Raw genomic sequence first — 24160 nt, 5'->3', positions numbered from 1 at the left:
CTCATTTTAATTTTTTAAATGTTTATTTACTTTTGAGAGAGAGAAAGAGACAGAAAGTGAGGGAGGGGCAGAGAGACAGGGAGACACAGAATATGAAGTACATTCCAGGCTCTTGGCTGTCAGCAGAGAGTCCGATGTGGGGCTAGAATTCACAAACTACAAGATAATGACCTGAGCTGAAGTCAGACACTTACCGACTGAGCCACCCAAGCACCCCAAGACTGGCCCATTTTAATGAGCTAAGCAATGACTTTCACAGAGATTTAGCCTGTATTAGTTAGAGTAACATCAACACTGATGAAAGCGAAACATAACAAAATAAAATTTCAATGACGTCATACAACAAAATTTAACATACACTTGACAGTTTGATAGCAGTTCCAGTTCAATGGGCATTTCTTTACCTAATGATTCAGGGACCCAGGTCCCAAACATCTTCATGTTCCACTCATCATAATAATGAAGCTTTCAAGATTTTCATGCTTATGCTCATCAGAGTCATGGGATTGGAAAGAAAATATGGAGAAAGAATATTCACTTCTTAACTCCTTTGTCCTAAGAGTGAAATATATTTCTGCTCACATTCAATCAGATACAATCAGTCATGTGACCCTCTCATGTTTTCATGTCCTCTGGAAAGAAACGGCCAAGTTTTGTTGTCTTCAGTTGAAAACTTTACCAGGAGTGCCACGAGCTATATAGGGATTTAATTATTTTTATATATTTTAAACACACTCTCTTACAACCAATTCAAATACTTTATTTAAAAATCAACTGAATATCAGCCATTTATTCAGCACACTTCTTATTTCATTACCTCATAAGAAGCCATCTCTCGTAATTATTAAATTATTACCATTAGTTAGTCAATTCTCACTAATACATATTTTAAAGTATAACTTCAAAATAATTTAACAATTTTCAAGCTCATGAAAATGACTTTCTGAAAATCTAATAAACCTGGAAGCATTTGTTATTGCCAGAAAGAAATAGGTTAACAAATAAAAAACAGGAATGGTATAACATTGCTCTGAGATAGACAACATACACTAAGCTTTCTTCCAACACCATAATCAAACTATTTGGTAAAATTACTTAACAGGCTATGCATATACTAACTATATTATCACCTAGTGGATAATATTCCATATTGTTAAAAAAAATACCAAGAATATCCACCTTGTCAAATATTTTGCTGAAGGGAAGCAACTCTATGTATAAGCTTACCTCGATCTGCTTGACTCCTAATCCTCTTTTAATACAAACAAACAAAAAAAGGTGTGCCCTGCCTTTGTAAGAGTAGATTTTTAACCCATGTTGTCTCCTAGTGAGTATCAAGTTTTTGCCAAAGTGCTCAGGAATTATTTATTGCATTTCAAAGTGATTCTGGAAAGCAAGGAGCTATACCAGTCTGAGATGGCCTGAAATCCATCAGCTACACAATTGAAGACCCCTAGGGATCTCATGAAGCAGTCTTTAAAAATCCTAGTAAATTGGAACAACCATGGCTTTCAGATTTCCCATTTCTCAGAGTTACTAAGGCATAGGAAGAGAAAGAAAGGAAGTTATAAGGAAGAGAGAAAAAAGGACCTCATACTAGGTATCCTAGGAGCAAGGATATGGTAGCATGTCATCAGAATTCTGCAGGTGTTTGTCTACCTAGTGGCTTCCTCAAAGGATTTATCTCTTGAGGGAAAAAATGGCTTTGTTCACATTCTGCAGCATCAGAAGAAATGCTTGATTATCTATTTGCAAAAGCATATTATAAACAGATATACCCTTAGACTTTTCCTTCTGGAAAACTACCAATAAAACTAATCTGATAGGAATTGAATAGGTATATTTCTATGGCAGCCACAAAATAGACAAAATATATAGTTCTTGATACTTTGTCAAAGAACTTCTGTGGCAACTTGTGGGAAGGTAGAGATGGCTTCTATTTCTTGGGTTATTTTAAGATGCCAGAAATATTAGGCTTATATTAAGAAAATGGAATACTCAAGGAATGTTGTCCTCTTTCAATTTTACTCTGATTACTACTCTAATCTAGAGCCCTTTGAGTATTTGCAGTTTGGATTCTTGAATTATGTGACCCAGAATTTTCCTGTCATGAATACTCCTCTGGAAATCCATGGAGGCAGAAACCTTGGTTTGAGTCCTCCTGACTCTCATTGATTCTCACTGGGACACACCATTTGATTATTAACTTTATTGAACCTCAGCTATCAACTGCAAAACAGAGATGATGATATTGATCTACCTTACAGGGCTATACAAAACTTAAATAAGATAAACTATTAGAAAATGTATAAGGTGTTAACTTTAGGAGTATCTCCAGAAATGGAGAAATCTTACTTTTTCCATGTAATGTTCAGGAAGAAGAAAGGCAGAAAGCCTTCCCTCTGAAAGCAAAGGCCAGTGTACAGTTACAGTTAGGATAATCCCATACTTAATTTCTTTAGAAAGGATGCTTGTCTTTTATGTTTGTAATTATTACTGTTGGTCCTCCAAAAACAGATGCAAATTAGATCAATGACTAGAATTTGGAGCCTGGTGGTATGGAAAAGCATAAATGACACAATGGCTTGTGTCCGGCAGCTGTCATTTCTGAACTGATACATTGTTATCAATGCTGGAAAAAAACACATGACATCTACTGACACTGATTAAAGCTGATTTTCCCCTGAAATGCTCTCTCACATCTATTGCACAGTAATGAGTCATGCCCAATGTCAGCCTTTCACTTTCTGACTGTCTAAGTACACATCCTTGGATAGGCTCCAGCCGGGCTGACATCTGAAATATAATGAACAATGCCATTCTAAATTGCCAATAAATGTAAAAGTAAATGTGTGAGGAGCCATATGGAACTTGCTATTGTGCTGGATGCTACAATACATTGTTGAGCATTATTTAGCAGTGGGAACTGTGTACAGTAACGGATGGGTGACATAATTCTCAGTGTGAAGGCACCTTGAGCAAAAAAGGCAACTTCTGAAATAATAATCATATAAAAATGTCCACGTGCACTTCCAGACCATAGGAATACTCTGCCAGCTTCTGTGATATATAGCCTATGCAGGATGAGAAGATTTCTAGGTAGCTAGCTGCCTTTTGAGTCAAGTTACCTGCCATCCAGGCAGTTTCTTCTCTGGGCCAGCCACTAGGCTAAACACTTGTGAAGCAGTTTCTGCTCTCAAGAATCCCATTCTGCAGAGAAGAAGACAAACTTAAACACATTATTACAATAGAATACAAGAAGTACATTGTCTGAGAAGTGTCCATGGTGCAATGAAAGTGAAGAGAAAACAGCTGTTTAATGAGGTGCTATGAGAGGAGGAAAAGGAAGAGATTGACAAAGGAAACAATAATCAAAGACTTTGGATATGGAATATTTCATAGGGGAAGATTAGGGGAAGGGGTTTTTTGGCAGAAAGCATATAATATGTAGACCCAAGGTGGGGTGAAATATGGCCTCTGTGCATGGCAGCCAGCAGTCTGGATGGCTGCAGCTTGGGAGCCCACGGGGAAGGGGTGAAAACTGAGACAGAGCAGGAGCCAGATTACAAACACATTTGAGAGCTAAAGATAATATATAGTAAATTTAACAGAATTTTGAGATGTTTCCAAAAATTATCAAGCACGTGGTAATGTTGGTTAGCCCATAAAAATGCACCTTGCAGATCTCACATTGTCCAGTGAGACTTTTCACTTTTTTAGGTGTATAATGTGTCACTGGAGCCTCCTAGTTCCCAGAGACCCAGTGATGTTCTCTTGGCAAGAATATTCCTACTTTTCTTCTGACACAGAAGCCCGTAGAATGAGTGATTTGGTAGAACTTCATCAAGAAGAGTAAGGTAATGTCCATCAATCAGGAGACTGGTTAAATATTTCAGGGTACATTTAAAATGTAGTACTCATTGCAGTTAAAATGGATGAGGTAGTTCTTCACACATTGACTTGAAAAGATGATCAAAACATGTTGCTAAGTTAAAAAATAGATTTAAAAGATGTGTACAAAGTATTGTAGGAAACACACCACAATATTACTATGACTCTTCTAAGGAGTATGCCTGAGTAAGATGGAGATTTTATTTTTGACTTTATATATTTTTGCTTTGCTAATTTGTGTTACAATGAGCTTATATTATTTTACAATTTTCACACTCCCCCTCCTCCCAAAACACAAGAGAACACAGTATAGAAAGAGAAGCGAAAAGATAAAGGTGCGATATTCACACACACACACACACACACACACAAAAACCCTTCTGCTTGGAATTCTTTTGATGAGATGGCTCCAAACAACCACTCAACAAACTCCTTGGCTAATGATTTTTTTATTGACTTGATTTAATGTATGGTTAAATTAATCCAACTGCCTGGTTGTTTTGGATCCAGGGAAATAAAGCCCATGTTTCTTTTACCCCATGGATTTATTTTCTTTAGGCCCAGCTAGGTCCCCTAGTAATTTTTCCTGTAATAAAACTGTATTGATATAAGACCTCTCATTTTTCAAATTACATTTAAAAAATTTAAGGAAATTGAGGTGAGGCTGGAGGATAGATTCTGATGCCTTATGAATTAAAGTGTTAAAGGTAGGATGGGGAAGATTTCCTGAGTGCTATGAGTTAAATCCCTTCACAAGTATTCTTCAAATTAAGCCTGCTAGCAAACTTTGGTGTATGTATGTTAGTCTCTGTTTTAACAATAAAGAGGGGTTAAGTAATAAATTAAGATGACACCTAGTAAGTGACAGATGTTTTGGGATTTTAAAATAGGTCTATGTAGACAAAAACAGGCATACATTTCATCAAGATGAAAACTGGTTCTAAAGAAATTCATCATAAGTATCAACCCAAGATATCTCAGTAGTCAAAATAACTTAACAAGGAGAAGGATGCCCATGGAAATAAAATAAACAAGCTACAAAGGGTATGTCCAATCCCATTATGTGCTGAAATCTGTTCCTCCTTCACATCTTGGCTTCTTTTAGGTACAACATAAAATAATGTCTTGAACTGAATTAGAATGGACTGTTTACACACAAATATTAGTATTTTGGTCATGGATTTTTAGGACAAGTCTCTCTACCTCCCAGAAGCTCTTAGTCATCTTCAGGCTGCATCCTTGGGGAGCCACATTCGATGACCCTAAGTCTGCTTCTCTGATTCTGTTGTTCCATTTGTCTCCTCTTAATAGTTGAAGCCAATTTGGATTTGAAATGGCTGGGTTCACTGCAGAGATTAAAGAATAATTTTGTTTACTCTTAATTCAAATGAACCCTGGAGCCTCATTAGTTATTTCAGTCCTAAGGCTTTGCTCCAGGAAAGGAACAGGAGATTGTTTTCAGACTCTGAAAACTATAAAGCACAGATCTGGTGTCCTCCCATCCTTTCAATTCTCTTCCTTTTCTTCAACCATCGATAAACAAGACAGGCTCAAAAGTACTGTTAGTGGTTACAAGATTCAATTAGAGTGAGGGAATTTCTTGGGAAGAAGGGATTTGAATTACTTGGAAGAAAAGGAGGGTTGAAGACCCTTAGGATCCTGGAAACAATAGCTGTGGACTGTCCAGCATAAGTTTTAAAAGTGACATTGTGGGGGCATTATGTGGCCAGACTAATAATAATAGAGATTAATGAGATTCTTAACCTCTTGGGCTTCTGGAAGAATGACACCAAGCATGTTACGGATAATTGGCATGGGCGTGCAGGGAATGGTGCTTCACCAAAAGGAATTTGTGGTCTTACCTATAGCTAAATTCCCTTGAAAATCTTTTTGAAGAATGCTACCTTGAAACCCTCTCCTATTCCTTTTTCCTTCAGTACTTAGGTATGTGCGGAATTATCTCCAGCATTGGAACTAACTGGAGTGTCTTTACTTGAGTGTCACGTGAAGATGTTGGCTTCATTTGGCATCCATATTGCATGAGAAACACATCTCATAGTATCCTATATTTGCTCTTCATGTAAGGAGATGCTCTCACTCTGAGAACAGACAGGAAGTGAAACTCACTAAAGGAATAACTGATGCCTCTTCTGGAGCACAGCTTATTGAGTGTAATAACTCACAGAACTGCCCCTGAGATTTAATATTTAAAAAAAAACATTATTGTAGGGGCACCTGGGTGACTCACTCAATTGAATGTCTGACTCCTGATTTTGGCTCAAGTCATGATCCAGGGTTGTAGGATCAAGCCCCACATTGGGCTTCATGCTGAACATGGAGTCTGTTTAAGATTCTTTTCTCTCTCTTCCTTTGTCCCTCCCCAGCTCACGTGAGCACGTGGGTGCTCTCTCTTTCTCTCCTTCAGAATAAAAACATTAAAAAAATAAGAAAGCATATTACTATGAAAAATGTAAAACATACACAAGAGTAGAAAAGGGAATATAAGAAACCTTTATCACTCTGCTAAAACAATCACCAGCTGCCTGACAATGTTATGTAAGTTGATATCCTTATATTTTTCTTTGGATAACTATATGCAGGTGAATTTTTAAAATTTAAATTTGTGAGTGGCATACATTCATCAGCCTGCATTTTAATCATTGAAAAAAAAACTACGCTGTGATCATATTTGAAGCTCAAGCCTGTGGCCCCAGGTCATACCAATTTTAGTAACATTTATAGATTTTCTACACTTATGTAATATCTTGAAACTGGAGGTAGGGAGGAACCCAAGCTGAATTTCCTCAGATGCTAAGAATATAAAAAGACCATATGTAAAGGGATCCCCCGACAATTATCTTTAAATAAAGGGGAAAATCTTTGTAGCAGGATGATTTCCCCCCTCTCTCCTCACACTGTTTACTCCATTCTCTGTCACTAAAAGGAGTGCAAAGAAGAAGGCTTTATCTTTTCTTTTTCTCTCTATAAGCCTAATTTGAAAGGTGGATTTTGAGCTCATGTCCTTAGTGTCCAGATGAACACTAAGACTATGACCCAGATCAGTCTTTTCTCTTTTTAAATTTATCCTAACCCTCTCATCAACCTAAAGCCACTGACAAAAAAATGTTTAAGTAGCTGTTAATATAGTGTATAGAAAATATTTTGTAAAATACCAGCAGTACAAGAATTTGAATTTGATAACCCTTTTAGTATTCCTATGTGTTCTATTTTGAATAGTCAGTGAGCTTTCCTGTTGCTTTGTCAGGATATATTTTGTCCTTTAGAAATTGGATTCCATTCATCTCTATGCTACACTTTTATAATTTGACTCTGGGATTTTTCTAAAAATGGTTAAATGTATGTTTTACAATATTGAAGTTCTGTGAATGGTTTTAACTGTATTTCCTAGGCTAAGACAGGATAAGGATTCTTTACCAGGGGAATATTATCACTTCAAGCTGATGTCTTTAAGTGAGCAGGCAAGAAAATAATAATAATAAAGAGGAAATGCACCAAGTATTCATAGGCAATGCTTCTAAAAAACATAACCACTTCACCATTGCTCAACATGTAACTTGCAAGATGTCATAGAGATCAATATTACTGGACTGAAAACTCATGAAAAATGGAGATATCTTAGTTCAATCATCCATGTGTTTATTATATGCAAAAAGGAAAACAACCTTTATAACCACATGCCTGAGACCTTAAGCATTTACTGAAATGGAACAGAAACAGCAAGGCCCAGGGCCTCCAGAGCAGTTGGATTAGAATGGGAAAATTTTCTCATTGAGATACTATAGGTAAGCCATCAAAATGGCAAGGTTTGAATGGAATAATGCACATCATCAGGAAAGTAAAACAAAAAATCCCCCAAAACATAGCACATGTAACCACAATATACGCAAATGTATTTATTTATAAATCTTAAATGCACCCTAAATTATGCACTATGAAACAAATTTAAAAGGATAACATAAATAAAAATATAAATTAGAACATTTACATTTTCTTCCCAATGAGCATGTTGAACAACACCCTGGAAGAATGTACCTTACCTTGCTGTTCCTTGTTGTAAAGAATTCTTTCATGCTCAAAAACAGCACTCCCTCTGGTTTTCTAGATAGTTCCATTATTAACCATATCATTTGATCAAGGAAGTATTGAAATCTATGGCTCAAAAGTTTTGCAACAGATAGAAGTTTAAGCTACTATATTACCTTCATGAATTTGTTTTGCCAGGTAAAATTAGCTCTCTGAATAAAGTAGAAACATCTCAGATGTGTGTATTTCAAATAGTCTCAGTCAAAAAGGACAGCTTTTAGGGCCTGGGGTTCCTGGGTGGCTTCTGGACCTTTGCTGTCATAAAAAAGGATGTAAATGAAGGATAGAAAGCCCATGTGTTGAAGCTTGTCTTACCTGGGCTCTGTTTTTCTTCCCCTCAGTGCAGCTACCATGATTTCCCTGCATGCTGTGGGCATCATTTCTAGAAAAAAGCCAATATTGCTTTAAGGAGTTCCTGATTCCTCACATCATAGCCCTTTGCCTTCACCTTCCCCAAACCACCACAGAAGTTCTTAAAGGCTCTATGTTCTGCCTTCTCTCCAGGTTCAAGTGGAGACTAAGTGACATAGAAGGATTAAAGTATCTCATGCTTTCCATTCTTTAAAGAGATGGTTGCATTTTTAGTTTCCTTCTTTCAAAAGGAACTGGAATGTTTGAATTTGAAATATTGTAATAGATGGTATAATTTTAGTTCACTGCTTTTTTCCCATCAGGTTAAAAATATCTTTCAAATAATATTCTTCTCATTGGATTTTCTTAGTCTCAGATTGTCTCAAACCGAAATTTGGAGGCTTTTATTAGTTGATAGTAGCTCCTTACTATTAATCATGCTCTTTGATATATACTAAATTTGACTTGATTTATTGAGAGATTGATACCAATGACCTTAGAATGAATAAAAATCATAATCATATTTAATACTGATGCCTGGTTATCATGCTAGCTGCATATTAATAACCTGATGGATTTGATGATGCATTTTAAGTTGAAATATTAGAGATTTTTCTTTTGTTTGTCTGATTCTATATTTTCTCATGTGTCCATTCTATTTCCTTTTCTTTAAGACAGAGGTTTCTCTAATTTATTCCTAAAAACACACCTCTTATCTTTTTTATTGAAGTATGCAGGTAGCTATGCATAGTAAATCATATTTCTCATTAATTTTCAAACTTTGCTTTCTGAGTGAAGAGGTTTGGAGTCCATGATGGGATAGGACTTCATTAAAATCCTGGTTTTTATTCTCAAATTTAAATTTTCAAATGCTTTTCAGCTAAATCTCAGTTATGTCTATTAAATCTGGATACTTCTTTTCACCCTTAATAGTGCTGAGATATTTATTATACTTATATAAAGTACACGAAAACTGGAGACACTCCATGGTATTGAAAACTGGGAATTCTGACCCAATATGCATGATGAGTCTTAGATTTGACCTGGCTTATTTGGAAAGCTCCTCTGTCAGCAAAATTTGTCTGCCAAGTGAGAACACGAGGCCTGGCATTGTTTTCAGAGGAATTCAGCCTGTTTTCAGAATGTGAAAACATTCTCATCTAGAGGCTAGAGATTTTAATGACTAAGGTATTTGCCCAAAGATAAATGAATTGAGTGCAATGGAGAAGGAAGTTGTGTAAATATTTTAGATTTGCAACATCCTGTATTTATCTGTTAAATTTTTATTGTTACTTGTCACCCTCATAAAAGCACTGCATTTTATTCATTTGAAATTAAAATCATAGTGGCTGTCTCTAGTAAAAAGAGATTGAGTGAGATGGGCACCTAGTAGGTCTTAGAGACTGAGCTTACAATATCCATTCAGCTCTCAAAAGCCAATCATGGGATCAGAGTCACCTTGTCAATGATTGGTTTAGAAATAGAAAAATGATCTATTCTTGGTCAATGAGACATGAAGGAGACCATTACGAGAGGGCCTCAGAAATATTTTCTTGCTTTTAAGTAGTAAACATGGAGGAAGACACTTCTTTTCTACTTGCTCTGGACATTGTAGTATCTGCACACAATGGCTAGAATCACTGGAGCCCGCTTGCTGTCAGCCTGAGGTTGAAGCACACATAGAAATGAAGGAAGAGCTAAGGTGTTGGAGAAGCAGAGACCAAGTTTTCACACCTCCCTTCTGATGTTATTCTATCTCAAGGTTTGCAATGTGAGCTATTCATTTTTGTTCTGTTTAAGCTGGGGTTAATTTTCTGTTCCTTGCAAATGTGAAAACATCTCTGATTCAAATAGATCCAAGATCTTGATCCTCAATTAACTGTCTACTATTACCTGTAACTATCAACGGAGAGATGCAAAAAGAAAAGAAGGCCAGGTAGATGTATGCTAGATAATCTAAAGAGAAGTATATGGCAGATTCCTTTTGTCCAGACAAGGAGCATACATAAACAGCTTCATTTTCCTATACATCAGTAGTTCTTATGTGTGTTCTAAAGACCCTTGGCAGTCTGGTAATACCAACAGACCACTTTAAGATAAATATTTTTAAATTATTTTTTAAAAAGCATGTAACCACAAATATTATATTGCAATAGTTATCAAAATATGTTTAAAAAACTAAATTTGTGGTGTATATTACATGTGCTTCTTCATCAATGTTTTTTTATGAAAGACTTATTGCCAAGTCACATAGCTACTATAATTTCAAAGTAGTAAATAAAAATATTTCAAGATATCTGCAAATATTAAGTGATATAAAAAATCAACATTTCCTATTTTATCATGGTCACAGTTTTTGTTAATACTTCTGTGGATTATTACCTTCAATTCATAACTGAAGAAAATACTTAATTTTAGTTACAGTTAGTGAAATAATAATATACTGATTTTATTATCCAATTTATAAGCCCTCTAAATTCTATCCAAGGGTAACTTGTTTAGGAACCCCTGTTCCTACCTTTAAAAAAATATTCTAATCCACTTTGAAGACAGACTTTTTTGTTTTGCTAATTGGGCCCACATACATAACATTAGAACCACAGATGTGTATACATGTATCAAATATAAATTAGGATTGCTACCACCTCAACTCTTGGACATTTATGTTAAAAAATCTAGCTACTTTTTTCTTATGATGTTAGTTGGGGATTTTCTAGACATTTACCAAAAAAAAAAAAAAAAGAGTTTTGTTGTTATTCGTGGAGAAAATTCCAATTTTTCAAAACTATTTTTCTTTCTGTATAATCTAATATTGGAAAGTTACATGAGTATTGCTTGGAAATAAGCTCTTTGACTAGGTGTTATTGCTAATCTTGGCTAGAACAACAACAACAATAAAAAGGTGAAATTTGTTATCTGCTAAAATGCCTATCCTGACAATCATGATTTCCATTTTATTGGTCCAAACCTCAAATGTAATTCTCTAAAAATCATTTGCAGTTTCACTCTACATCAACTTAAAAATCTAGAAAGTGAGAAAACATATTTTATGATTTTGTAGAGTTTTCTCACAAAGCTCTATATTTAATTTAAAAAGAAAAAATAATTTAATACTAGATAGATATCCCCTACCCTCATTCCAAAATCCCATTGTGAAAGCATTTCACTTGGGTTCTGTCCTTTAGCATATCCCAGTAAACTTTGCAAAATGTTCACATCTTTTCATTTCAAATAGATTTGATGTACAAAAAGTGGTGGCTTCTTTTCACTGAGTAGATAAATTAGTGGAACTATGGAAAAAATATGAGTGACAGGGTCTAAAGGGCCTGGAGGGCAAATATATATATAATATATACATATAATCATATACATATATATGATATATATATACATATATATGTATGATATATATGATCATATGATATATATATGTATATGTATATATCTCTCCATATATATGTGTGTGTGTATATATATATATATATATATACACTTGGCAAATATAAATATGTATTTGGCATATACATACATACATATATATGGCAAATATATGTTATTATATTATATTTGTATTATAGTATAGTGTAGTATTGTATTACAATGTGTGTGGATAGTTGGAGAGATAGATAAGCAAACTGCCCTTGAGCAATGTTGTGATGTAGCAGTGCTTCAAGCACCCACCCTTTATAAAAGTAGATGTATTTTTAACAATAAGATTCATTTGCAATGAGCAGTCTGATGTTTCAATGTTGTCCATCAGTGTAACTTTTCTATTAATTGAACTCTCATTGTTAGTGGAAGCTGTAAGAAACTACTGGAGGATAGTCTCGGGGTTTTTATTTGATCAAGTCTTCATCATTTCCTGAAATGGCTAAGCCTCATTAATAGCTACTACTCCTTTCAAAAGAAGCTGCCCTGTTTCTTCACCTGGAGCTTATCAGACTTCGATAATGAATGATGTGGAGGAAACTGCTAGGCATTAGCATTAGAGTCATCATTAGAGACAAGATTATATCGTTAAAAATTATTACAGCCAGAATGAAGATCAGGATAACAGAGGAATATAAGAGGTAACAGACTTGCTTGAAAGAAACATAAAAAATTGGGTGAAATGGAAGCCTTAAAGTTTTCAACTTCTCAAAAGACTGAATTCAATTGATTTCTTTTTCTTTTTTTTTTTTTTTAGGTTAAGGTTGATACCATACTCAAGATCTGCTTTGAGGATGAAGCCATGAAATTCAATTCTATTTATCAAGTATTTATTCATTTGTGTATTTATTTTTCAAGTAATTTTTGTTATAAAAACAATATGTGGTAGAACTTCCTCAATCTAATAAAGGGCTACTAGGAAAAAGAAACCCACAGTTAACATTGCATTTAATGGTAAGAAAATGAACGTTTTCCTCTTAAGATTATGAGCAAGACACTCTTGCCACTTCTATTAAATATTGTACTGCAAGTTCTAGCCAGTGCAGGAAGGCATAAAAAGGATACCAAAGGCATCCAGATTGGAATGAAGCAAAGCTATCTCTATTCACAGATAACATGATTTTTTATATAAAAAATCCTAAGGAATCCACTAAAAAAACTATTACAACTAATACACAAGTTTGGCAAGTTTGCACAATGTAAGAGCAATATACAAAAATCAATTGTATTTCTATACAATGGCAATAAATCTCTGAAAGTAAAATTAAGAAAATAATTTCATTTATAATACATAAAAGTATAAAACATAAAATCATAAAGCCTGAACTCTGAAAATTATAAAATATTGTTAATAAAATAAAAAAGATTAAATAAATGGAAAGGTATCTCATGTTCATGGATTAGAAGATTTAATATTGTTAAGATAGAAATATTCCTCAATTTTATCTACCATTTCAGTGCGATCCTAGCATGACTTTTTATAGAAATCAACAAGATGATCATAAATTTATATTTAAATGCAAGGGACCAGGGTGCCTGGGTGGCTCAGTCTGTTGAGCATTAGACTCTTGATTTTGGCTCAAGTCATGCTCTTAGGGTTGTGGGATCAAGTCTTGCATCGGGTTCCATGCTGATTCTCTCTCTGTCTCTTTCTCTCTCTCCCTCTGTCCCTCTCCCCCATTCATGCATGCTCTCCCTCTCTCTAAAATTAAAAAAAAAAATTAAAGGGACCAAGAATGGTCAAACAATCTTTATAAGGAACAAAGTAGAATCACATTTTTCAATTTTAAAATTTACTACAAAGCTGTAGTAATAAAGACATAGTGGCATTAGCATAAAGATAGACATTTAGATAAATTGGATAGAATTTGGAGTCCAAATATAAAACTGCTTGTGGTCAATTGATTTAAAAAATGCTGCCAAGATTATTAAATTAAAAAAAAGTCTTTCCAACAAATGGTTCTGAACTGGATATCCATATGTAAAAGAATGCAATTGGACCTTACCACACACAAAAATTAACTTAAAATGGATCACAGACCTACCAAGGCCTAAAACTATAAAACTCTTAGAAAAAAAAAAAACACAGAGTGAGTCTTCACAAATCTAGGTAAGGCAAAGCCTTCTTAGAACATTAAAAGTGCAAGAGAAAGAAACCAATGATTGGATGCCATTAAAATTAAAAATGTTTGAGCAAGACAGCAGTGTAGAAATTTCTGGCACGTATCCCTTCCCAGAAACAGCAATCTGAACAACTATCCACATGCCAAAGGAAAGAAGAAAAGAAAACAAACAGACAAATGAAAAACCTTCACAAGGGGTAAAGATTCCAGGTGAAGGATTAAAGCACGTGGTAGGAGGATAGAACTAAGAAAAGACATAGTAAAGAGGGTAGGAAAAAAAGTTTCACATTATCTCCATCACTCCTCCCCCAAACCCAGGCAGTCCAGTGAAGAGAAAGACACCCTGTCCATGGGGAAAGGTGCATCAGGTAAGCACTGACTTTATCACAGACCCAGCACTACACCCACATCAGCTCTCACAGTCCCAGGAGGGTCCTGTGAACATAGGATCCTGGGCCACTCAAATGCCAGGCCAGCACCCCATAGATCTAGACTCTAGACTGGTTTACGTGGACCAAGGCTCTTGATCTACCCCAGTGCCAAGCCAATACCCTACAACCTCAGTCTTCAGGTTAGCCCTCACAGACCCAACCTCCAGGCTGACCCCATGGGATCAGGCTACACTCACTTCTGTGGCCCCAAACTCCAGGCTCACTCTGGTATCAAGTTGGCTCCATTTATTCTCCAAGACCAAAATGAAAACCAAGAAAAAAAAAGGAATTATTATTTACTATTCTTTATACATTCTCTCCACTTAACTTCATTTTATACCTTTGGTCATGCTATCCCTTACCTTGAAACATCTTTACCAACCCTCAATTCCACATAGCCAAATCTTAGCTATACCTCAAAGTTTTTCTTAAATGTTAACTCTTTCAGGAAGCCTCCAAGGCAAGAGTAGAAACTTTCTCATGTCTGAATACCTCTAGTACTTTATGGCTATTTTTTATGCCATTTACTACCTTGTATTATAGTTATTTTTCAGCCTGTTCTGATCCATTTCTTCTATTTCAGTTCCCGGTAATTGATACAGTAGCTAAGGGGCTTTATTTTGCCTGAGATTTTCTGTCACTTCTAATGTTCTCCTATCAACAGTTCATTTGTGTTTATTCTATGAAAGGATGTCTTTTGTTATTTCATGTATTTATTCATATTTTATGTCAATTGTTTTACTGTGCCTTTTATTAATTATATAGTAGCACACAAATGAGTCTCATGTTTTGGCCTATCAAAATCAACAGTGAGATGAAGCCACCTGAATTTTCTTTGGGAAACTTACTCTTGTCCCAAGGAATCCTGTTGAGGTGAGTGATGGAATTCCAAAAAGGAACATAGAATGAGGAGGGAAACAATTCCCATTGTTTCATGCCTAGGACTAGATAAGAAATCATAGGGATGGTTTTCATCTGCTGCCTTCTGAACTGAGGAATGATTTTTAAAGTATTTGCATACATTACAAATAAGAAGGAGAGCTTCCAGCTTCTAGCAATGCTTCTTCCCAACTAAAATGAAGACTGCGGCAGTATTTGCATTTCAGATTGACTAGCAGGCCTATCCAAACTTGTTCAGCTGGTCAGCTAATGCTGATGGCTTAAGACATCAATGTATTGTCAAGGAGAACTTATTACAATTAAATTCTCACACCCACTCCCACCATGGCACGTACCTCATGGCCATAATCTGGATTTATAACACAGCTTTAGAACTGGGAATAATCTGGCTTCAAATAAAATATCTAGGTAACCTAAGAAAAATATTTCTTTCCATTTTGCAGTAATACAAACTTTTCATCCAAGTCCCATAAAACTCAAATCCTGCTACTTCTGTGCCAATCCATAGTTGAGAAAACTTGAGTTTTAAAGATTGGAAATGTACTGAGTTAGTTTTCCTGACACTGCGCAATTGGCTGTTTGCATGCCCATTAGGTTTACTTCCCAAATGTACTGTGAGTTCAAAATCACTTGTGCCCTGTGAATATAATCAGGAAATGTCACTGGGGCATGAAAGAGTCCAGGACAACAAAAGCTCACACACTGTAGCCTAGGGAACTTTATTTTGCATTTTTACTCCCTTCCAGTGGAGAATAAACTCCCAATTAGAAAAGGAATACTAGTATGAGAACTTTGTCCTATTTCATTTGCTTGGGTTTAATGCTTAAACCCATTAGATGCATTTGCTCACAGCAATTGTTGCTGACACATCTCAGAGTATAATCAAGTGAATTGATGTTTCAAAGTTAGTAGATACTGATCAAAGACAGACTATACCTAAAGAATCAGTTTTCTGTGATGGGAAAGGGGAAGGTGGGTGTTAGTGCCCAGTTTTCCACAATTCACTAGTTCACTAGTGCAGCATGTTCAATCATGGGAAGCTGCTCCTTTATGTTTTTGTTGTTCTTGTTTGTTTTGTTTTTTGTTTTGGGGTTTTTTCTTTTGTTTTTTGCTTATAAAATTATTCTAGAAAAAGACAAACATTTACAAGATAGATAACCAAGGATTTCACTTTGCCTTCATGGATCCTACATAACCTAGTGATTCTCTACAGTTCTGAATTCAAGATTCCTTATGTTGCTATGGGGAAAACAATGAAGGTATAAATCATTAATATCTAAGCTCAAACCATAATCAACCCATTTTGGCCAGTTTATTCAAATACCTGCTTAGTCTAGTAAAAACTAGTACAGGTAAGTTACTTGCTCAAAGGTTTCCTTCCAAGTGAGGCTTACCATCAGACTACCTTGGGAAGGTTCAATAAAACATTCATATTCCTAGGCTCCACCACAGCCTTAGAATCAGAATCTCGAGGAATTTGGGTGATTAACATGCATATGTAAAAATCGCCCTCAAAAAATTCTGACTTAGGAGCGCCTGGGTGGCTCAGTCGGTTGAGCGTCTGACTTTGGCTCACATCATGACCTCGTGGTCTGTGAGTTCGAGCTCCGCGTTGGGCTCTGTGCTGACAGATCAGAGCCTGGAGCTTGTTTAGGATTCTGTGTCTCCCTCTGTCTCTGACCCTCCCCGGTTCATATCCTGTCTCTCTCTGTCTCAAAAATAAATAAACATTCAAACAAATAAAAAAAATAAAAAAATAAAAAATTCTGATTTATAGCTAGTTCTGAGGACCAAAAAGTAAACCACCCTTCTTTAGCTACTGGTCTATGGATGTTGAAGAAATATCGCAGTGTTCTTATAGTTCCTTAAGTTTTGATTAGCTTATTCCTTTTATTGCTTATGAAGGAAGTAAAGTATGGCAAGCAATAAGTTTTCTAATTCAGTAAATTGATTGTTGCCCCCTGCTCCCTAATAGTCCACAACACTGCCTCATTTTCTGATATTCCAAACATACACTTTTTATCTTGTTATAGTGGCGTATGTAAGCATAATTAAAATATTGAAATTATTCTCTTCCTCAATGGTAAGTTGCTCAAAATTCAAATTTTTTATGCCCCTACAACATATTTTACAGTTTGAGGAGCTTACATTGTAGTAAAGATACAATAAAAAGTAAAAAAAAAAAGATATAATTTTAAGTAGTGGTAACTGCCATAATAATAATAATAATAATAATAAAGCAAGATATGGAGATAAAAACTATAGGAATGATGGCAAGATTCAGGGAAGGCTTTTCTGAGGAGGAGACATTTCAGATAAGAAAACAGTACCTGTTATATTTTTATAACTGGAATAAATATTAATTGAATGAATGGATAATGATAAGGAAAGAAAGGGGAGGGTAAAAAGGGGAAGGTTATGAAGGGTAAGGTCTCATAAAAGTCTGTACTATGAGCCTATACAGAAATACAATTTTGATATGTCCTAGGAATGCCAAGAAGATCAGTATGACTGAAGACGTATCAGCTGAATGAATTAGGTGCCTAGTGATAGGATATAAGCTATGAGAAATAGGCTGGAGATGAACAAAGCAGGCCTTGGAGGTCATGATGGAGTTTGGACTTTATTCTATGGACTGATGGAAAATTACTGGGGAACTTTAGTCAGAGAGGTGGTATGATTTGATTTATGTTATATAGAGATTGCTCAGGCTGCTGTGAAGAAAATGGATTAAAGTATACAAAAGTAAAAGCACAGAGATCAGACAAGAGACCATTGCAGTGTTCCAGGACATGGCAGAGGTTGCAAACTTGGTGAAAAGAGCTCAAATTCTGCATATAATTATAAGGTGGCCCAATAGATGTTGCTAATGGATTGGCTATGGAGGTGAAAGGAGAGAGGAGAGTCACCAACAACTATGTATTTGGCTTGAGAAACTGGGTAGATGGTATTACTGGTGAGCTCAGAAAAACTAAGGAGAAGCAGGGTGAGGAGGTTGAGGAACCCAGAGTTCTGTTTTGGACTTATAAGATCAAGATATCATCAGGCTTCAAGCCAGATGTTACTCCAGGCAGTTGGATTCACAAATCTGAAGCTCAGGGCTTTGGTTGGACAGAGCGGTTGAAAATTATCAGCATAGTACACATCTGAATTGGTCTTGCATCCTCCCGCCTGCTTTTCTGCTTTCTTTTCTCTAATCTCCATAATTATTCCCATATTCTCTCTTTCACTACCATTCTCACTGTTCCTTTGCCTCCTTTGTCCTATATGCATACTTTTAGAATAACAGGCCTCATTTTTTTCTATATATATTTTTTCACCATGGAATTTGTTACTTTCAGCTTAGAAATACATGTTCCCACCAGAAGATGTGAATCTACTGTTAAACTTGTCAAGTCACTACCCACTCTCTGGTCTTCAGTGTTTTCTTTGGTAAAGCAGATGACAGTAGACGGGGAGATAGTGGGATGCCCTGTGTCCCACTTTAAGCCTGTTAGATCTGATTCCATCGTTGTTGTAGATGATAATGTTTAGATAGGATCACATTCAACAAAAGTGTGTATGAACAGAAATGGAAGTGTGGAATCCACTGGAATCATTTTAAAATGACAAATGATTTTAAGTTACTTGATTCAATTTTCTATGTAACTTACGTGGGCCAAGGAAATTCAAGCAGAAGTGATTGTGGTTTAAAGCCTAAAATTAAGGCTTAATATTATGTTCTGTCTTGGTATCTTTAAAAATCAAGAGGGCTCCAAATGGCCTAATCATAAGCTCCTTTTCCCCCTGCTTCCTCAAATAGGATCCCTTAGCCAAATAATCCTTCTTATCAAAGGGGTCAAGGGCAGTCCTTTTTGTAGCAGGTTTCAATTCTTTGCCAGAAATTATTCAAACAAGACAATTATGAAATTACTTAATTCATTAATTATGGAATGCCAAATACATAAATGTTCAAGCAAATCAATGATATCCTCCTGTGGGAACCAGGGGCGTCTCATCCCCTAGACATGACAAAGTGTGCCTGCCATAGCCCCTGCTTGCCCAGTGTGTTCCTGAGTGCAACTCTCATGTGACTCTGCATTATGTGCAGTGTCCTATTCCCCTGAGAAGTGGGTATAAGTGACCAATAAACTCCTGTTGATTTTATTTGTCCAGGGTAAGGGGTTACATATTCAGTCATTTCCATAACCCTACAGTGGGAATCCCTCCCTTAACAATGGGTGAGTAGGAAGCATTTCAAATAGTGATGTAGAATACATCTGTGTGAAAAATTTTAAAGCTAGTGTATGCCTTTTATCACTTTCTTTTTTCACTGGACATCACAATGTCCCAGACAGGGGCTGCTCCTTCAGCCTGAGCCTAATTAAAGAGGCAACCCTGACAGACAGACAGACAGACAGACAGAAATGAGGAACTAACCTTGCTCAGTACAAACCCAGAGAATTTGGAGTGTTTGTTACTTCAGAGTAATTTAGAATAACTCAACATAACTTAGCCTAGGCCAAGTTGAAATAGACTTGTGATGGGAGCAAAGGCTAATGGCAAATAGGGAGCTTATAGGTTCTGGGATACCAAAGAGAAGAGGAAACAAACTGCCTTAGTTCTGTACCCAACACAGCTAGTTTATATTTCTTGTTTCTTTGATTTTAATCTCTATCGCAACCTTATATGGCCAATATTTATCTTTCACCTTAGATAAGGTTAGGAAACTTGCTCAGCATCAAACATTTAGGGTAGGATTTCTCAGTGTGAGTGCTACTAACATTCTGGGCTAGATAGTTCTTTTTTGCAAGGAAATAAGAGGAAGCAGGCCCTCCTGTGCATTGTAGGATGGCCTCTTCCCAGAAGCACCTTCCCAGTCATGACAATCACAAATGCCTCCGTACATTGCCAAATGTCTCCTTGGGGACTAAAATGAGCCTGATTGAGTAGAGTGCAGTAGAATCACAGGCCTGAATTTAACAACAAGTCTATCTGGCTCAAATGTCTCTTCCCTTTCTCTTAGGCCCTGTAGACAACTGAGGTTATGCAAAGGAAGAAGACTTGGCCCCTTCTTAACCTAGCCTGGCACCTACCTTGACAGTTCAGTGGATCAGAAAAGGAGACAGATTCTTACTTCCCTCAACGACTTACCAAAACTGTTATCTGGCACTAAGCAGCACAGCTCACAGTGTGTAAAAGCTCCATATCTTATTATCAAAGACCAGAGCCATTCGTCCCCACAGAGGATGTTCCTAATAAATTATAGGTCTGAGCGAGAGAGTGATGAGCCTGAAGAAGGGTCATGATGAGTCTCTCTTTACTGCTATTAAGAAAAATAAAGCTGTGGTTAACCACATGGGCCATATGGGGAATAAATCAAGGAAACTTAAATATGTACTAGGAGAAATTTCTGCGGCCAGGAATGCAATACAAGCTTGCTTTTCTGCCAACCTGCTAAAAGACTTGTGCTTGACTCATGGTGAACTGTGTCCATGGCTGGCAGCCAGAAGACCTCTGGTTGAGGTCGTGTGCATGAAAGGAACAAATATACACTGGGAAGACTTCTGCCTCCTCATTAATGTGCAGAAATAACACTTTAGCTAGTTAGGGCTTGGAGAGGCAGGCTGAGACTCTGAAAACTTCAGTTACTACAAAATCAAAATGGTCATATATTCCTTATGCTCTGAGGAGAAGCCACAGGAGCACCTGCCTTTGGAACCCTAGGATGGTTTCCTGTTATGTTCTATACAGAAAAGAAGTAATTCCACTATCTAAGCAGGCTGAATGTCTCTCTTCCTCATGGAGATGGTTTCTTCAGCTTTTGCTGAAACCCTGCTTTCTTTGAAGCAAATGCTTATATGAAAGGAAAATTCCACAGTCCACAAGGACTGAGAAAAAGGATTCTATCATGTCCCCTATTGGATCCCTATCTTTCCCATCACTCCAAGTTCCAAAGCCCCCATTTCCCCTTCTTCCTGCAACCAACAAAACCATATCCTCAGTAAAACATCCCAGGCACACACACCACAGGGGCTACCAGCCCAACAGGCGTTTAAATTTGACTCTTCTTTAGGTTTAGCTAACTACCATGGTTAGTTACAGTTAACTTGCAGATGAAGAAAATGGGTTGGAACTGCCCTTTTCCATTTTTCAGACTCATTCCTTTAAGTTTCCCTTGAAGGTTCCCACTGTTACTCATCTCATTGTAATTCATTTAGTTGACAGGTTGGTGAGAGGAATGTTGCATAGAATATGACTTGCTCAGCTATTTACTTTGAAGAATAATTCAAATTCATTATGACATGTATGTGTTAAGGGGGGAGGGGACATCTTAAAAATTTAAGTCTAACATATTATCATGCATCATGACGTTATTTTTCCAGAAGAAAACAGCTGACATTCTCCTGGGGAATTATTCAGTGCTTGATGAAGGCCTTTAGATAAACAGAATCAAGACAGGGTGACATATAATATGAGGTTCCCACTGCAGCATCATAGCTAACAGCGAAATTCCTAGGGTGCTCAGCCATGTGTTTTTGATAGTGTGCATTTTGGTTAACTGTTATTGCTTAGATGTGCATACAAATGTACAGAATTTCAGCTGTCTCAAATTCTCTGCTTTGAGGATATGCTTAATCCTCTTTAAGGATAAGTAATTTTTATTATTTTAGAGTCAATCTTCTATCGTGTAGTAGTTTCCATTCATGTGTGTGTGGTTTGCCATGGGTGAGCAGTGTGGGCTCCAGGTTGGTAAGAAGCATTGTCCAAAGAGGTTCTTGCTGCTTGAGCAACCTCCTTCCTGGGATAAAGGAAAAGAAACATTCTCAGACCTTGGAAATTTATCTCTGTTTAGAGCAATTGCACCAAACATATGGGTCTTTAAAGGATGCCTGAGGTTCTAATGTGCTTATCTGAGTGTTGAATATGGATGTGGTACATTTCTATGAGCCCTAGATTTTAGAGGGTTCATAGAGGGTTTTTTTTTAACAGTAGTTGAAAAACTTTCTTGAGGGTTTCTTCTACTTTTTTGTTTGTTTTCTTGTTTTTTTGTTCCATTTGTTTTTTTATTCTTTGTTTCAGAGTGACTTTCTCCCCTACCCTTGAATGCATAACATCTCTTTGAATTTCGTGCGACAACAACTGTTTCGATAAAAGGATTGAAATGCAGGAAGAGTCTTGGAGTTTCTTGGATTGGATTCAGTGAGATTGAATAACAGCACACAAATTTATTGATCTATTGCAACATATTTTCCCATGTCTAAATGGCAAAAGTCACTTAATAAAGAGACACCAATCCATTGTTTTTTGTTTTGTTTCTTTTTTATTTATGCTTTAATAATTTTACTGCCAATCTCTCTCTGATTGGCTGTATATACAACAAGTCAATCATTTAGAAATCAATCAATCATTAAGATGGCCTGTAAAAAAAGCTTCACATATGTAATTTTTGACCTGATTTTTTAATACATCACAATTCATTTTATTCAATAACATTATGATTATGTTAATGCTAGCAAAATATATTTACAACAAAGATTTATCCTCAAATTCTTTCTTTTCAACCTTCTAATTTCTGGAGCAGATGAAAGTGCGAATTATAGAAGTCCCATGTTAACTATGATTTTTTTCACCCAGATAAAACAAACTCTTCATTCTTGCTGCAAGCATGGTGCAGTCTTTCCATGAGAAAAATCTTCCACCCAGACATAGTTATGAATGACATATAGTGGCTCTACATTGAAACAGATGCAGTAGTATTCACATTTTCAGAACTTAGAATGAACAATGTTCAGCACAAAATAGATGTTTAATAAATATTTGTTGAATGAGTGAGATGTTACTTGATAAAAGGATGAAGCTACCCCAGCCATGAGAACAAAATTGAATTTTCTGAAACATCCCTAGATACCTTGGAAGTATAGAAATTAATGGATTTGAGGAAGGGTGAACAATCCAGAGGCCTAACTTTTCATAATCCATCATGTTTCCCCATCCCCTTTAACCACCCTAATTTCAATTTTATCATTATAATCATCCCAAAAAGTGATCTTAGGATCTAATACAGGTAGAAATTCAATTAAATGATATGAAATGTCATCACTAGTCTCTCAGTGTACTATGGTCATTTTCTTGCATATGTTAATATAACCAGGAAAAAAAAATCTAGAATTGCTTTCAGAAGTTTGCTGTGACCACATTCCCTTTATCCTACCTTTTCTCTAAAATTTTAAGTTATTCAACACTAGATATTAATGCCACAAACAGGTTAAGGAGGCAGACAGTAATGAAATTGATACAAGATTTGGTGTAGAACTATTATAGATTTAGTGATATGCTGATTGTCAAAATGCTTACTACCTGAAATACGTCACAAAATCACCACAAAGTTGAGAAGTTTATGTACTTTATTCAAGTACATAAAAATAGACTGAATTACCAAGTGGAAAATTTTCTTTCTAATTCTAAATTCAGTCAATTACAATAGTCAGCCTTATGACATCAGCATGCCTTTGAATGATTCTTTGAGCTAATATTGATTGCAGTAATGATTTTCCTAACAAGTCAAGATTGACTTTACAATATGAGTATTGTTACACATGTTTTTCAGGAGCAAGACTTGGAACAAAAGTTAATGACATCATGTTAAGTGTTGAACACTCTGAGTAAAGGTTAACTAAAGGCTAAATGTATCCACTGGAACCCAGGAGTTGTAATATTTTTTGCTTTAAGAGTCAGAGAGTACGTTTTAAATAATATAGCTCTGATTTGTGGATGCACAGATTCATCAACAAATATTTATTGAGCATCTATTTTGTGCCATTGACTCTGCATTGCAGATACAGCAGAGAACAAAACAGAACAAAGTACCTGCTGTCATGGAGCAGGCTCTGTAGGGCCATGCAGGCTTCCACAGGGACTTTTACTATGAGCACATGGGAAAACATTTGA

General features: G+C 36.1%; 1 long non-coding RNA gene across 2 annotated transcripts; it reads right to left on the bottom strand.

Moving 5' to 3' along the window:
- Nucleotides 1-5006: 5006 nt before the first annotated feature.
- Nucleotides 5007-15220, bottom strand: LOC125150824 (uncharacterized). 2 transcript variants are annotated; one of them, XR_007146501.1, is made up of 3 exons: nt 15178-15220; nt 8311-8377; nt 5007-5237 (listed from the first exon to the last, which is right to left on the bottom strand). It is a non-coding gene; the product is annotated as an uncharacterized LOC125150824 (long non-coding RNA). The 2 variants fall into 2 exon arrangements; XR_007146502.1 differs by lacking the exon at nt 15178-15220 and adding an exon at nt 14527-14580.
- Nucleotides 15221-24160: the final 8940 nt, after the last annotated feature.

Source organism: Prionailurus viverrinus, chromosome D4 (assembly GCF_022837055.1).
Source record: "Prionailurus viverrinus isolate Anna chromosome D4, UM_Priviv_1.0, whole genome shotgun sequence".
Classification (NCBI taxonomy): domain Eukaryota; kingdom Metazoa; phylum Chordata; class Mammalia; order Carnivora; family Felidae; genus Prionailurus; species Prionailurus viverrinus.
Note: the sequence above shows the minus strand (reverse complement) of the source record. Positions and strands in the feature narration are given on the sequence as shown.